Raw genomic sequence first — 15,000 nt, forward strand, 5'->3', positions numbered from 1 at the left:
GGGTTGCGCGCCCTGGTGGGCACCATGGTGCGCACCAAGGAGCGCTCCGAAGTGTGCTCCAAGGTGCGGCGTGCACGAAGTCGGAGCCCGGTTTGCCCCGGGTGCGCACCTCGCGTGCACCTTCGCCGCGGTGGGCACCATGGCGTGCACGAAGTCGGAGCCCGGTTTGCCCCGGGTGCGCACCTCGCGTGCACCTTCGCCGGGGTGGGCACCTTGGTGTGCAGACCTTGGCTGGGTTGCGCGCCCTGGTGGGCACCATGGTGCGCACCAAGGAGCGCTCCGAAGTGTGCTCCAAGGTGCGGCCTGCACGAAGTCGGAGCCCGGTTTGCCCCGGGTGTGCACCTCGGGTGGGCACCTTGGTGCGCATGCCTTGCCTGGGCTGCGCACCAGGGCGGGCTCAAGATGGCACCCGCGTTCCTTTTTTTTCACTATCTTTCAAAACGGAAATTTTAAAATCTCATTTTTTTTTGCCTTTTTCTGGAAATTAGTGAAGGCAGCGCATCAAAGGTGCGCACCTCGCTGCCCACCACGGTGCGCAACGCCGGTGGGCACCCGGGAGTGCTTCGAAGTGTGCTCCAAGGTGCTGCGTGCACGTTGTCGGAGCCCGGTTTGCCCCGGGTGCGCACCTCGCGTGCACCTTCGTCGGGGTGGGCACCTTGGCTGGGTTTGCCCCGGCTGCGCTCCGAAGCGGGGTTATTGGAGCGCCGCCTCTTTTTTTGTCGGAGCGTTTGGTGGGGTTTCTCGCATTGGCTCTTCCGAGGCCCGGTTGCCACCCTGGCGCGCACGAAGTCGGAAGTAGGGTTAATTGCCCGGGTGCGCACCTTTGCCAGGGTGGGCACCTTACCTGGGCTGCGCACCAGGGCGGGCTCAAGATGGCACGCGCGTTCCGTTTTTTTCACTATCTTTCAAAACGGAAATTTTAAAATCTCCTTTTTTTTTTGCCTTTTCTGGAAATTAGTGAAGGCAGCGCATCAAAGGTGCGCACCTCGCTGCCCACCTTGGTGTGCTCTGAGGTGCGCACCCGGGAGCGCTACGAAGTGTGCTCCAAGGTGCGGCGTGCACGTTGTCGGAGCCCGGTTTGCCCCGGGTGCGCACCTCGCCTGCACCTTGGCCGGGGTGGGCACCTTGGCTGGGTTTGCCCAGGGTGCGCTCCGAAGCGGGGTTACTGGAGCGCCCCCTCTTTTTTTGTCAGAGCGTTTGGTGGGGTTTCTCGCATTGGCTCTTCCCAGGCCCGGTTGTTGGGTGCGCTCCCACCCTGGCGCGCGCGAAGTTGGAAGTTGGGTTAATTGCCCGGGCGCGCACCTTCGCCAGGGTGGGCACCTTGGTGCGCACACCTTGGCTGGGCTGCGCACCAGGGCGGGCTCAAGATGGCACCAGCATTCCCTTTTTCTCACTATCTTTCAAAACGGAAATTTTAAAATCTCGTTTTTTTTTTGCCTTTTATGGAAATTAGTGAAGGCATCGCATCAAAGGTGCGCACCTCGCTGCCCACCTTGGTGTGCTCCGAGGTGCCCACCACGGTGCGCAACGCCGGTGCGAACCCGGGAGCGCCCCGATGTGTGCTCCAAGGTGCGGCGTGCACGAAGTCGGACCCCGGTTTGCCCCGGGTGCGCACCTCGCGTGCACCTTGGTGCGCACACCTTGGCTGGGTTGCGCGGCCTGGTGGGCACCATGGTGCGCACCAAGGAGCGCTCCGAAGTGTGCTCCAAGGTGCGGCGTGCACGAAGTCGGAGCCCGGTTTGCCCCGGGTACGCACCTCGCGTGCACCTTCGCCGGGGTGGGCACCTCGGCTGGGTTGCGCGCCCTGGTGCGCACCAAGGAGCGCTCCGAAGTGTGCTCCAAGGTGCGGCGTGCACGAAGTCGGAGCCCGGTTTGCCCCGGGTGCGCACCTTCGCCGCGGTGCGCACCATGGCGTGCACGAAGTCGGAGCCCGGTTTGCCCCGGGTGCGCACCTCGCGTGCACCTTCGGCGGGGTTGCGCGCCCTGGTGGGCACCATGGTGCGCACCAAGGAGCGCTCCGAAGTGTGCTCCAAGGTGCGGCGTGCACGAAGTCGGAGCCCGGTTTGCCCCGGGTGCGCACCTCGCGTGCACCTTCGGCGGGGTTGCGCGCCCTGGTGGGCACCATGGTGCGCACCAAGGAGCGCTCCGAAGTGTGCTCCAAGGTGCGGCGTGCACGAAGTCGGAGCCCGGTTTGCCCCGGGTGCGCACCTCGCGTGCACCTTCGCCGCGGTGGGCACCATGGCGTGCACGAAGTCGGAGCCCGGTTTGCCCCGGGTGCGCACCTCGCGTGCACCTTCGCCGGGGTGGGCACCTCGGCTGGGTTGCGCGCCCTGGTGCGCACCAAGGAGCGCTCCGAAGTGTGCTCCAAGGTGCGGCGTGCACGAAGTCGGAGCCCGGTTTGCCCCGGGTGCGCACCTCGCGTGCACCTTCGCCAGGGTGGGCACCTCGGTGCGCACACCTTCTCAATGTTTTCTTGCCTTTTCTGGAAATTGGTGAAGGCAGCGCATCAAAGGTGCGCACCTCGGTGTGCTCCGAGGTGCGAACCCGAGAGCGCTCCGAGGTGCCCACGAAGTCGAAAGTCGGGTTAATTGCATTGTTTTCCCCGGGTGCGCTCCGAGGTGCGCAACATCGGCGCGCACCAAGGAGGGCTCCGAAGTGTGCTCCAAGGTGCGCACGATGGCGTGCACCTCTGGTGCGCACGATTCGGAGCTCGGTTTGACCGGGGTGCGCACACCTTGGCTGGGTTGCGCACCTTTTGTGCGCTCCAAGGTGCGCACGAAGTCGGAGCTCGGTTTGCCCCGGGTGCGCACCTTCGCCAGGGTGCGCACCTTGATGCGCACGCCTTGGCTGGGCTGCGCACCTTGGTGGGCGCCATGGTGCGCACCTTTCGTGCGCTCCAAGGTGCGCACGAAGTCGGAGCTCGGTTTGCCCCGGGTGCGCACCTTGGTGGGCGCCATGGTGCACTCCGAGGTGCCCAAGATTGGTGCGCACCAAGGAGCGCTCCGAAGTGCGCTCCAAGGTGCGCGCGAAGTCGAAAGTTGGGTTAATTGTCCGGTTTGCCTCGGGTGCGCACCTTGCGTGCACCTTCGCCAGGGTGGGCTGGGCTGCGCACACCTTGGCACCCGCGTTTCCTTCATTTTAAATTTTTTTTTTTTACAATCTCTCAAGTGGGAAATTCTATAATCTCAACTTTTTTTGCCTTTTCAGGAAACTTTTGAATGGAGCGCATCATTGGTGCGCTCCGAAGTGTGCTCCAAAGCTCTCTCCAGCTGCGTGCACCTGCCCCGGCCGCGCACCCGGCCCCGCCCAGCTTCGCTCACCTGTCCCGGGCGTCTGGTGCGGAACCTTAGAGTAAGAAACATCACCGTGCACCTTGGCCAACGTGCGCGACTCGACCGAGCGCGCACTGGCCGAGGTGCACACCGATTTCACCTGGGTGCGCGCGCAGCACCTCGGGCGCACCGGGGTGCGCGCACAACGCCCGGGTTGCACCGTGGCCTGTGTGCTCGGGGCGCCTCGGGTGCGCGCTCGGTGTCGCCCCCGCGCGCGCGGTAGTGCGGGCAGCGCACCCCGGCCCGGCCCGGCCCCGACGAGAACGCAAACGGGCAAAAGGTTTATTCAAATAGCATTGCGACGCCCGGCGAAAAACTAAAAAAGGGTGCAACACCGGGACTTCCCGGGAGGTCACCCATCCCAGTACTACTCCGGCCCAAGCGCGCTTAACTGCGGAGTTCTGATGGGATCCGGTGCACTAACGCTGGTATGATCGCACCCGTTATGAGCTTGTCGCAGTGTGTACTTAGCAAACCGCGACCCACGTGCGAATCCACCCCGGCCACCCACCCCCGTCGAGGTGCACACCCTCCCTCGCGAAGTGCGCCCCGTTCGCCAAGTGTGAGCCCTGCCCGGGTGCGCGCACCTTGCTAGGGCGTCGGGTGTGCACCCGGCCCGGCCTACGTGCGTGCACCTGGAGGGGGCGTCGTGTGCGTGCAGTGTCCCGTCTGCAACGCGGTGCCCACACACCACCTCGGGCGCAACGACCTGCGCTCACATGTGGGCCGAGTGCACCTTGGTGCATGTTCGGGGCGCCTCGGGTGCACGCTCGATCTTGCCCCGGTGCACCAAGGCGCTCGGTTTGCCCCGGGTGCGCACTTGGTGCAAGGTGGGCACCCAAAATAGGGATCAAGCACCAAAACACAAGTTTCGGGATGCAAAATGGGACCCAAGGACCACAAATGCGTTCCAAGACCCATGATGGGTCCACGAGAACAAAAATGTGTTCCGAGACTTAATAAACAAATATTGGGTTTTAGGAGAAGAAACATGCTCTGATGCCCAAAACGAGAATCGACCCCGAAAAGGCCACAGGCCAAAAGTGGGATGCGAGACAAAAAAAAATGGGACCCGAGGACCAAAATTGGGTTCCCAGGTCGAAGACAGGGCAACCGGACAAGAAACGACCTCTAAGGCTCGAAATGAGTCCCGACGACTAAAACTTGACAAGAAGCACCCATCAGGCACCCAACTCGACACCCATGGGATGCCGACCCACCCGGGCTTCCACCTAGCACACCTTGGCACCCACCCACCCTCGCACCCAACCTCGCACCCAACTTAGCACCTTTGAACCCACATTGGCACTCACCCTGACCCTGGCACCTTGGAACCCACATTGGCACTCACCTTGACCCTGGCACCCACCTTTGCACTCACCTTGGGACCCACCCTGGCTCCCACCTCGGCACCCACCCAGACACCCACCTTGGTTCCTTGGCACCCACCTTGGATCCTTGGCACCCACCCCGACACCCACCTTGGCACGCAACTTGGCTACTTGCCACCCACCTTGGCTCCTTGACGCCCACCCCGACAACCACCCCGTGACCTACCCTGGCTAGGGTTGGTGCACACCCACCCTGGTGCCCACCTTGGCACCCACCCTATGACCCACCTTGGCACGCACCTTAGTACCCACCCCGTTACCCACCCTAGGACCCACCCCGTGACCCACCTTGGCCAGGGTGGGTGCACCCACCCTGGTGCCCACCTTGGCACCCACCCATCCTAGCACCCAGCCTGTGACCGGGCTTGGAACCCAACCTTGCACCCGCACCCGTCTTGGCCAGTGTGGGTGCGCACCCATCCTGGCACCCACGTTGTGACACACCCTTTAACCCACGCACCCTAGCACCCACGTTGGCACCCACCTTGGAACCCAACCTAGCAACTTGGCACCCACCCCGTGACCCACCTTGGCATCCACCATAGCAGTCGCCGACTTGGCACCCACCTCGGCACCCACCTTGACACTTGTGGACCCACCTTGCCACTCACCCTAGCATCGACCCATCCTAGCACCCACCCTGGCACCTTTGCACCCTAGCACTCACCCATCCTAGCACCTAACCTGTGACCCACCTTGACACTCACCCTCGCACCCACCTTGGAACCCAACCTAGCACCCACCCACCCTGACACCAACCCTAGCACCTACCCACCCTTGCACCCACCCTGTGACCCATCTTGGCACCCACCCATCCTACCACTCAACCTATCACCCACCTTCTCACCCACCTTGGCATCCACCTTAGCACCCACCCACACTGGCACCTTGGCACCCACCTCGGGCAAGGTGGGTGCACACCCACCCTGGCACCCAATTTAGAACCCACCGAGCATGTTACCCACCTTGGCACCCACATTGCAGCCCACCCTAGTACCCACCCTATGACCCACATTGGCATCCACACCCTAGCACCCAGGCACCTCGACACCCGCCTTGACACCCACCCTAGCACTGAACCTGTGACCCACCTTGGAACTCACCCTAGAACCCACCCACCCTGTGAACCACCTTGGCATCCACCTTAGCACCCACCCACCTTGGCACCCACTCTAGCACTCACCCATCCTAACACCCAACTTGTTACCCACCTTGGCACCCGCCCTCGCGTCCACCTTGAAACCCACCCTAGCACCCACCCACGCAGGAGCCCACCTTGGCACCCAACCTAACACCCACGCATCCTGGCACCCAACTTGTGACCCACCTTGGAACCCACCCTAGTACCCACCTTTGAACCCACTATATCACCAACCCACCTTGGCACCCACCCTATGACCCTCTTTGGAATCCACCCTAGCACGCACCCACCCTGGCACCCACCATGGAGCGCACCCTAGCACCCACCCACCTCGGCACGCACCTCAACACCCACCTTGGTGTGCGCACTGCGCCAACCTCTCAAAGACCCTATGTGGTGCGCTCCAAAGTGTACACCTTTGGTGCGCTCCAAGGTGCGCACCTTTGGTGCACACCGAGGTGCACACCAAAGTGTGCACCGAGGTGAGCACCAAAGTGCACTCCAGGGTGCACACCAAGGCGTGCACCTTTGGTGCGGTCAATGCAAACGAATTCGGAAGTTGGGGTCGATGTCCTAATCGCTGCTGCAGACTACACGTATGAGAATCGGACAAATAGCTTTATATAGGGGAGGTGTTGCGTTTGATGGGTCGACTCCCCTGGTTGTGTGCACTGCACCAACTTCAAAGACCCTGTCTTGTTTAAGAAGTCAAAAGTTGGGGTGGATGTCCTAATCATTGCTGCAGTCTACGCATGTATGAGAATCAGACAAATAGCTTATATAGGGGAGGTGTTGCATTCGGTGGGTTGACTCCCCTGGTTGTGCGCACTGCGCCAACCTCAAAGACCCCGCATAGCAGAAGAAGTCGGAAGTCGGATTTTGGTGAGCACCAAGGCGTGCACCTTTGGTGCGGTCAACGCAGACGAATTCAGAAGTTGGGGTGGATGTCCTAATCGTTGTTGCAGGCTACACATGTATGAGAATCAGACAAATAGCTTATATAGGGGAGGTGTTGGGTTTGATGGGTCAACTCCCTTGGTTGTGCGCATTACGCCAACCTCAAAGACCTTGTTTTCGTTAAGAAGTCAAAAGTTGGGGTCAATGTCCTAATGGCTCCTGCAGGCTACACATGTATGAGAATCGGACAAATAGCTTATATAGGGGAGGTGTTGGGTTTGATGGGTCGACTCCCCTGGTTGTGCGCATTACGTCAACCTCAAAGACCTTGTTTTCGTTAAGAAGTCAAAAGTTGGGGTCGATGTCCTAATTGCTCCTGTAGACTACACATGTATGAGAATCAGACAAATAGCTTATATAGGGGAGGTGTTGGGTTTGATGGGTTGACTCCCCTAGTTGTTCGCATTACACCAACCTCAAAGACCTTGTTTTCGTTTAGAAGCCGAAAGTTGGGGTCGATGTCCTAATTGCTCCTGCAGGCTACGCATGTATGAGAATCAGACAAATAGCTTATATAGGGGAGGTGTTGGGTTTGATGGGTCGACTCCCCTGGTTGTGCGCATTGCGCCAACCTCAAAGACCCTGCATTGCGGATGAAGTCGAAAGTCAGAGTTTGGTGTGCTACAAGGTGTGGTCGAAGGTGCTCACCTAGGTGTGCACCTTTGGAGCACAGGAAAAGTGCCCTCCAAAAGTGCGCACCTTTGGAGTGCACAAAAGTGCCCTCCAAAAGTGCGCACCTTTGGAGCGCAGAAAAGTGCCCTCCAAAAAGTGCCCTCCAAAAGTGCGCACCTTTGGAGCGCAGAAAAGTGCCCTCCAAAAAGTGCCCTCCAAAAGTGCGCACCTTTGGAGCGCAGAAAAGTGCCCTCCAAAAAGTGCCCTCCAAAAGTGCGCACCTTTGGAGCGCAGAAAAGTGCCCTCCAAAAGTGCGCACCTTTGGAGCGCAGAAAAGTGCCCTCCAAAAAGTGCCCTCCAAAAGTGCGCACCTTTGGAGCGCAGAAAAGTGCCCTCCAAAAAGTGCCCTCCAAAAGTGCGCACCTTTGGAGCGCAGAAAAGTGCCCTCCAAAAAGTGCCCTCCAAAAGTGCGCACCTTTGGAGCGCAGAAAAGTGCCCTCCAAAAAGTGCCCTCCAAAAGTGCGCACCTTTGGAGCGCAGAAAAGTGCCCTCCAAAAGTGCGCACCTTTGGAGCGCACAAAAGTGCCCTCCAAAAGTGCGCACTTTTGGTGCGCACCAAGGCGCTGGTTCGGTCGTTGCAGGCGAGTTCGGAAGTTGGGGTCGATGTCCTGAGCGGAGGTGCAAACTACACAGGTGTCGGAATCGGACAAATAGCTTATATAGGGGAGGTGTATGCTTCGATGGGTCGACTCCCCAGGTTGAGCGCACCGCGCCAACCTCAAAGACCCTACGGTATGGATGAAGTCGGAAGTTGGGTCCGATGACCAATTCGATTAGTAGGTATGCTCATGAGGTCGGAATTTGGGTCCGATGACCTGCCATGTGCAGGAAGGCGAATGTTGACACTGTGCGTTGCAAGGTGCACACCAAGGCGCTGGTGCGGTCTTTTTAGTCGAGTTCGGAAGTTGGGGTCGATGTCCTGATCGGAGGTGCAAGCTACACAGGTGTGGGAATCGGACAAATAGCTTATATAGGGGAGGTGTATGCTTCGTTGGGTCGACTCCCCGGGTTGAGCGCACCGCGCCAACCTCAAAGACCCTACGGTATGGATGAAGTCGGAAGTTGGGTCCGATGACCGATTCGATATGTAGGCATACTCGCGAGGTCGGAATTTGGGTCCGATGACCTGCCACGTGCAGGAAGGCGAATGTTGGCACTGTGCGTTGCAAGGTGCGCACCAAGGCGCTGGTTCGGTCGTTGGAGGCGAGTTCGGAAGTTGGGGTCGATGTCTTGATCGGAGGTGCAAACTACACAGGTGTGGGAATCGGACAAATAGCTTATATAGGGGAGGTGTATGCTTCGTTGGGTCGACTCCCCGGGTTGAGCGCACCGCGCCAACCTCAAAGACCCTACGGTATGGATGAAGTCGGAAGTTGGGTCCGATGACCGATTCGATATGTAGGCATACTCGCGAGGTCGGAATTTGGGTCCGATGACCTGCCATGTGCAGGAAGGCGAATGTTGGGACTGTGCGTCGCAAGGTGCGCACCAAGGCGCTGGTGCCGTCGTTGCAGTCGAGTTCGGAAGTTGGGGTCGATGTCCTGGTCAGAGGTGCAAACTACACAGGTGTGGGAATCGGACAAATAGCTTATATAGGGGAGGTGTATGCTTCGATGGGTCGACTCCCTGGGTTGAGCGCACCGCGCCAACCTCAAAGACCCTACAGTATGGATGAAGTCGGAAGTTGGGTCCGATGACCGATTCGATACGTAGGCATATTGGCGAGGTCTGAATTTGTGTCCGATGACCTGCCATGCGCAGGAAGGCGGAATTTGGGTCCGATGACCGAGTTGATGGCGTGCCATGCGCAGAAAGGCGGAATTTGGGTCCGATGACCGAGTTGATGTTGATGGCCCGCCATGCACAGGAAGGCGGAATTTGGGTCCGATGACCGATTTGAAGGCGTGCCATACGCAAAAAGGCGGAGTTTGGGTCCGATGACCGAGTTGATATTGATGGCCCGCCATGCGCAGGAAGGCGGAATTTGGGTCCGATGACCTGACATACGCATGGAGTCCGACTCGGGGGCCGATGTTCGATTCGATGACTTGCATTGTGGGTAAAGTCGGAAGTTGTGGTCTTTGACCCGATTCGATGACCAGACTTCGGCTGCTTGAGAATCGGACAAATAACTTATATAGGGGAGGTAGTGTTCTCGAGCATCCTCCCCCCGTGCCCGTTTATGTCGATTGATGCTGGTGCTCGACTGGTTGGAGCGCTCGGATGCAAAAATCTTGCACCAGGATTTATCGATTGTGATGGACACGGCAAGTCTCCTGATTGCTATGCAGGAGCTCATCGTGAATCTCTATGCGGCCTTGGTATGGACTCGACCTGCGGAATGGTTCGGCAATGGTAGTCGCTCCAACACGTCCTTGCAATGGCCACAGAGGTGATTCGACTAGAGCTCCAGTCTAGCTTTTGGGTTGCTTGGCGGACTGGTATAGCCGCGATCGAGTTCCGGCCATGAACGTTTTAGATAGCTCTTGGGCTTTCTGGGACGGAAGTCGGAAGTTTGGGCTGTTGTCCGATTTGATGACCATTCTTCGGATGTGTGAGAATCGGACAAATAACTTATATAGGGGACTGTGTTGTCTCACGCAGCCCCCTCCGTGCCCCTCTATCTCGACCGATGTTGGTGCTTGAAAGGGTTGGGATCGCTCGGATTTATAAACGTGCACCACCATTTGTCGAGTGTGAGGGACGCGGCAGGTCTCCTAAATGCTATGCGGGCGCTCTCTGAGAATCTCTATCCGGCCTCGACACAGACTAGTCTTGCTGAATGGTTTGGCACTGGTAGTCGATCCAACACGTCGTTGTTGTGGCCGCCTAGGCGATTCGATTCGAGCCCCCGTCTAGCTTTTGGGTTGCTTGGCGGATTTTGCCCTATCCGCAAGTGAGCTCGGTCCCTAAACGTTCGAGAAACCCGATTGCTATGCGCCGACTCTCTTTCTTGCGAGCCTCCATCTAGCTTTTGGGTCTCTACGGAACGGAAGTCGGAATCTGGGACCGTTGTTTGATTCGACGAGGCAGACTACGGTTGTGCGAGAATCGGACAAATAACTTATATAGGGGAGGTGTTGACTGGAGCATTCTCCCCCGTGCCCCTCTAACTCGACCAATGCTGGCGCTCGAACGGTGGTAGCGCTCGGATTTTCATTGAGCGCCAGCATTGGTCGATTTAGAGGGGCATGCGAGATTCCCGAATGCTATGCGAGGGCTCTAACGGAAATGTCTATTGGTTTCGGTATGGATGCAATTGCGAGTGGTTCGGCAAAGGTAGTCGTTCCGATGCGTCCATGTCGTGGCCAAATCGATAATTCGATTTGAGCCCTCGTATAGCATTTGGGTCTCTCGATGTGATTCCGCATTCCAGTCCCTTTGGGCACTGCTTGAGCCGCATCCCAGGGGGTTCCCTTCCCAATAATCTGCCTCGCAACCCGATTGCTATGCGGTGAGGCTCCTCGGCCGCCTCGGAACTATCTGTGTATCAGACGCATCGCGGGATAAGGGGTTGGCAACGGTAGTCGCCCCAAGCGCGTCCGATGCTTGGACCATTCCGAGGCGGCCCTGAAGCCTCTTCCGTCTAGCCGTTGGGTCCTTCTCGCCGCATCCCTCGCCTCGCACCCCGATTGCTATGCGGTGAGGCTCCTCGGCCGCCTCGGAACTATCTGTGTATCGGACGCGTCGCGGGATAAGGGGTTGTCACTGGTAGTCGCCCCAAGCGCGTCCGATGCTTGGACCATTCCGAGGCGGCCCTGAAGCCTCTTCCGTCTAGCCGTTGGGTCCTTCTCGCCGCATCCCTCGCCTCGCACCCCGATTGCTATGCGGTGAGGCTCCTCGGCCGCCTCGGAACTATCTGTGTATCGGACGCGTCGCGGGATAAGGGGTTGTCATTGGTAGTCGCCCCAAGCGCGTCCGATGCTTGGACCATTCCGAGGCGGCCCTGAAGCCTCTTCCGTCTAGCCGTTGGGTCCTTCTCGCCGCATCCCTCGCCTCGCACCCCGATTGCTATGCGGTGAGGCTCCTCGGCCGCCTCGGAACTATCTGTGTATCGGACGCGTCGCGGGATAAGGGGTTGTCACTGGTAGTCGCCCCAAGCGCGTCCGATGCTTGGACCATTCCGAGGCGGCCCTGAAGCCTCTTCCGTCTAGCCATTGGGTCCTTCTCGCCGCATCCCTCGCCTCGCACCCCGATTGCTATGCGGTGAGGCTCCTCGGCCGCCTCGGAACTATCTGTGTATCGGACGCGTCGCGGGATAAGGGGTTGTCACTGGTAGTCGCCCCAAGCGCGTTCGATGCTTGGACCATTCCGAGGCGGCCCTGAAGCCTCTTCCGTCTAGCCGTTGGGTCCTTCTCGCCGCATCCCTCGCCTCGCACCCCGATTGCTATGCGGTGAGGCTCCTCGGCCGCCTTGGAACTATCTGTGTATCGGACGCGTCGCGGGATAAGGGGTTGTCACTGGTAGTCGCCCCAAGCGCGTCCGATGCTTAGACCATTCCGAGGCGGACCCGAAGCCTCTTCCGTCTAGCCGTTGGGTCCTTCTCGCCGCATCCTTCGCCTCGCACCCCGATTGCTATGCGGTGAGGCTCCTCGGCCGCCTCGGAACTATCTGTGTATCGGACGCGTCGCGGGATAAGGGGTTGTCACTGGTAGTCGCCCCAAGCGCGTCCGATGCTTGGACCATTCCGAGGCGGACCCGAAGCCTCTTCCGTCTAGCCGTTGGGTCCTTCTCGCCGCATCCCTCGCCTCGCACCCCGATTGCTATGCGGTGAGGCTCCTCGGCCGCCTTGGAACTATCTGTGTATCGGACGCGTCGCGGGATAAGGGGTTGTCACTGGTAGTCGCCCCAAGCGCGTCCGATGCTTGGACCATTCCGAGGCGGACCCGAAGCCTCTTCCGTCTAGCCGTTGGGTCCTTCTCGCCGCATCCCTCGCCTCGCACCCCGATTGCTATGCGGTGAGGCTCCTCGGCCGCCTTGGAACTATCTGTGTATCGGACGCGTCGCGGGATAAGGGGTTGTCACTGGTAGTCGCCCCAAGCGCGTCCGATGCTTGGACCATTCCGAGGCGGACCCGAAGCCTCTTCCGTCTAGCCGTTGGGTCCTTCTCGCCGCATCCCTCGCCTCGCACCCCGATTGCTATGCGGTGAGGCTCCTCGGCCGCCTTGGAACTATCTGTGTATCGGACGCGTCGCGGGATAAGGGGTTGTCACTGGTAGTCGCCCCAAGCGCGTCCGATGCTTGGACCATTCCGAGGCGGCCCCGAAGCCTCTTCCGTGTAGCCGTTGGGTCCTTCTCGCCGCATCCCTCGCCTCGCACCCCGATTGCTATGCGGTGAGGCTCCTCGGCCGCCTTGGAACTATCTGTGTATCGGACGCGTCGCGGGATAAGGGGTTGTCACTGGTAGTCGCCCCAAGCGCGTCCGATGCTTGGACCATTCCGAGGCGGCCCCGAAGCCTCTTCCGTGTAGCCGTTGGGTCCTTCTCGCCGCATCCCTCGCCTCGCACCCCGATTGCTATGCGGTGAGGCTCCTCGGCCGCCTTGGAACTATCTGTGTATCGGACGCGTCGCGGGATAAGGGGTTGTCACTGGTAGTCGCCCCAAGCGCGTCCGATGCTTGGACCATTCCGAGGCGGACCTGAAGCCTCTTCCCTCTAGCCGTTGGGGCTTTCTCGCCGCATCCCTCGCCTCGCACCCTGATTGCTATGCTGTGAGGCTCCTCGGCCGCCTTGGAACTATCTGTGTATCGGACGCATCGCGGGATAAGGGGTTGGCAGTGGTAGTCGCCCCAAGCGCATCCGATGCTTGGACCATTCCGAGGCGGCCCTGCAGCCTCTTCCGTCTAGCCGTTGGGGCCATCTCGCCGCATCCCCCACCTCGCACCACGATTGCTATGCGGTGAGGCTCCTTGGCCGCCTCGGAACTATCTGTGTATCGGACGCATCGCGGGATAAGGGGTTGTCACTGGTAGTCGCCCCAAGCGCGTCCGATGCTTGGACTATTCCGAGGCGGCCCTGCAGCCTCTTCCGTCTAGCCGTTGGGGCCATCTCGCTGCATCCCCCACCTCCTCGGCCGCCTCGGAACTATCTGTGTATCGGACGCATCGCGGGATAAGGGGTTGGCAGTGGTAGTCGCCCCAAGCGCGTCCGATGCTTGGACTATTCCGAGGCAGCCCTGCAGCCTCTTCCGTCTAGCCTTTGGGGCCATCTCGCCGCATCCCTCGCCTCGCACCCCGATTGCTATGCGGTGAGGCTCCTCGGCCGCCTGGGAACTATCTTCGTATCGGACGCATCGCGGGATAAGGGGTTGTCACTGGTAGTCGCCCCAAGCGCGTCCGATGCTTGGACTATTCCGAGGCGGCCCTGTGGCCTCTTCCGTCTAGCCGTTGGGGCCATCTCGCCGCATCCCCCACCTCGCACCCCGATTGCTATGCGGTGAGGCTCTTCGGCCGCCTTGGAACTATCTTCGTATCGGACGCATTGCGGGATAAGGGGTTGTCACTGGTAGTGGCCCCAAGCGCGTCCGATGCTTGGACTATTCCGAGGCGGCCCTGCAGCCTCTTCCGTCTAGCCGTTGGGGCCATCTCGCCGCATCCCCCACCTCGCACCCCGATTGCTATGCGGTGAGGCTCCTCGGCCGCCTTGGAACTATCTTCGTATCGGACGCATCGCGGGATAAGGGGTTGTCACTGGTAGTCGCCCCAAGCGCGTCCGATGCTTGGACTATTCCGACGCGGCCCTGTGGCCTCTTCCGTCTAGCCGTTGGGGCCATCTCGCCGCATCCCCCACCTCGCACCCCGATTGCTATGCGGTGAGGCTCCTCGGCCGCCTTGGAACCATCTTCATATCGGACGCATCGCGGGATAGGGGGCTGTCACTGGTAGTCGCCCCAAGCGTGTCCGATGCTTGGACCATTCCTAGGCGGCCCTGAAGCCTCTTCCGTCTAGCCGTTGGGGCCTTCCCGCCCCATCCCTCGCCTCGCACCCCCGATTGCTATGCGGTGAGGCTCCTCGGCCGCCTTGGAACCATCTGTGTATCGGACGCATCGCGGGATAAGGGGTTGGCACTGGCAGTCGCCCCAAGCGCGTCCGATGCTTGGACCATTCCGAGGTGGCCCTGAAGCCTCTTCCGTCTAGCCGTTGGGGCCTTCCCGCCCCATCCCTCGCCTCGCACCCCGATTGATATGCGGTGAGGCTCCTCGGCCGCCTTGGAACTATCTGTGTATCGGACGCATCGCGGGATAAGGGGTTGGCACTGGTAGTCGTCCCAATCGCATCCGATGCTTGGACCATTCCGAGGCGGCCCTGCAGCCTCTTCCGTTTAGCCGTCGGGGCCTTCCCGCCGCATCCCTCGCCTCGCATCCCGATTCCTATGCGGTGAGTCTTCTCGGCCGCCGCGGAACTATACCTGTTATTGCTACTGCATCCTTCGGCTGGTAACCTCCTCTGCCGCCTTGGAACGTTCTCTTTGTCGGACGCGTCGCGGGATAAGGGGTTGGCACTGGTAGT

At 60.1% G+C, this 15,000-nt stretch overlaps 1 non-coding gene across 1 annotated transcript; it reads right to left on the reverse strand.

Moving 5' to 3' along the window:
• Positions 1–3,655: 3,655 nt before the first annotated feature.
• On the reverse strand, positions 3,656–3,774 carry LOC131867290 (5S ribosomal RNA). The gene has a single exon (XR_009365849.1). It is a non-coding gene; the product is annotated as a 5S ribosomal RNA (ribosomal RNA).
• Between the last annotated feature and the right edge of the window lie 11,226 nt (positions 3,775–15,000).

The sequence above is a fragment of the Cryptomeria japonica genome, unplaced genomic scaffold (genome assembly GCF_030272615.1).
Source record: "Cryptomeria japonica unplaced genomic scaffold, Sugi_1.0 HiC_scaffold_167, whole genome shotgun sequence".
Taxonomy (NCBI): domain Eukaryota; kingdom Viridiplantae; phylum Streptophyta; class Pinopsida; order Cupressales; family Cupressaceae; genus Cryptomeria; species Cryptomeria japonica.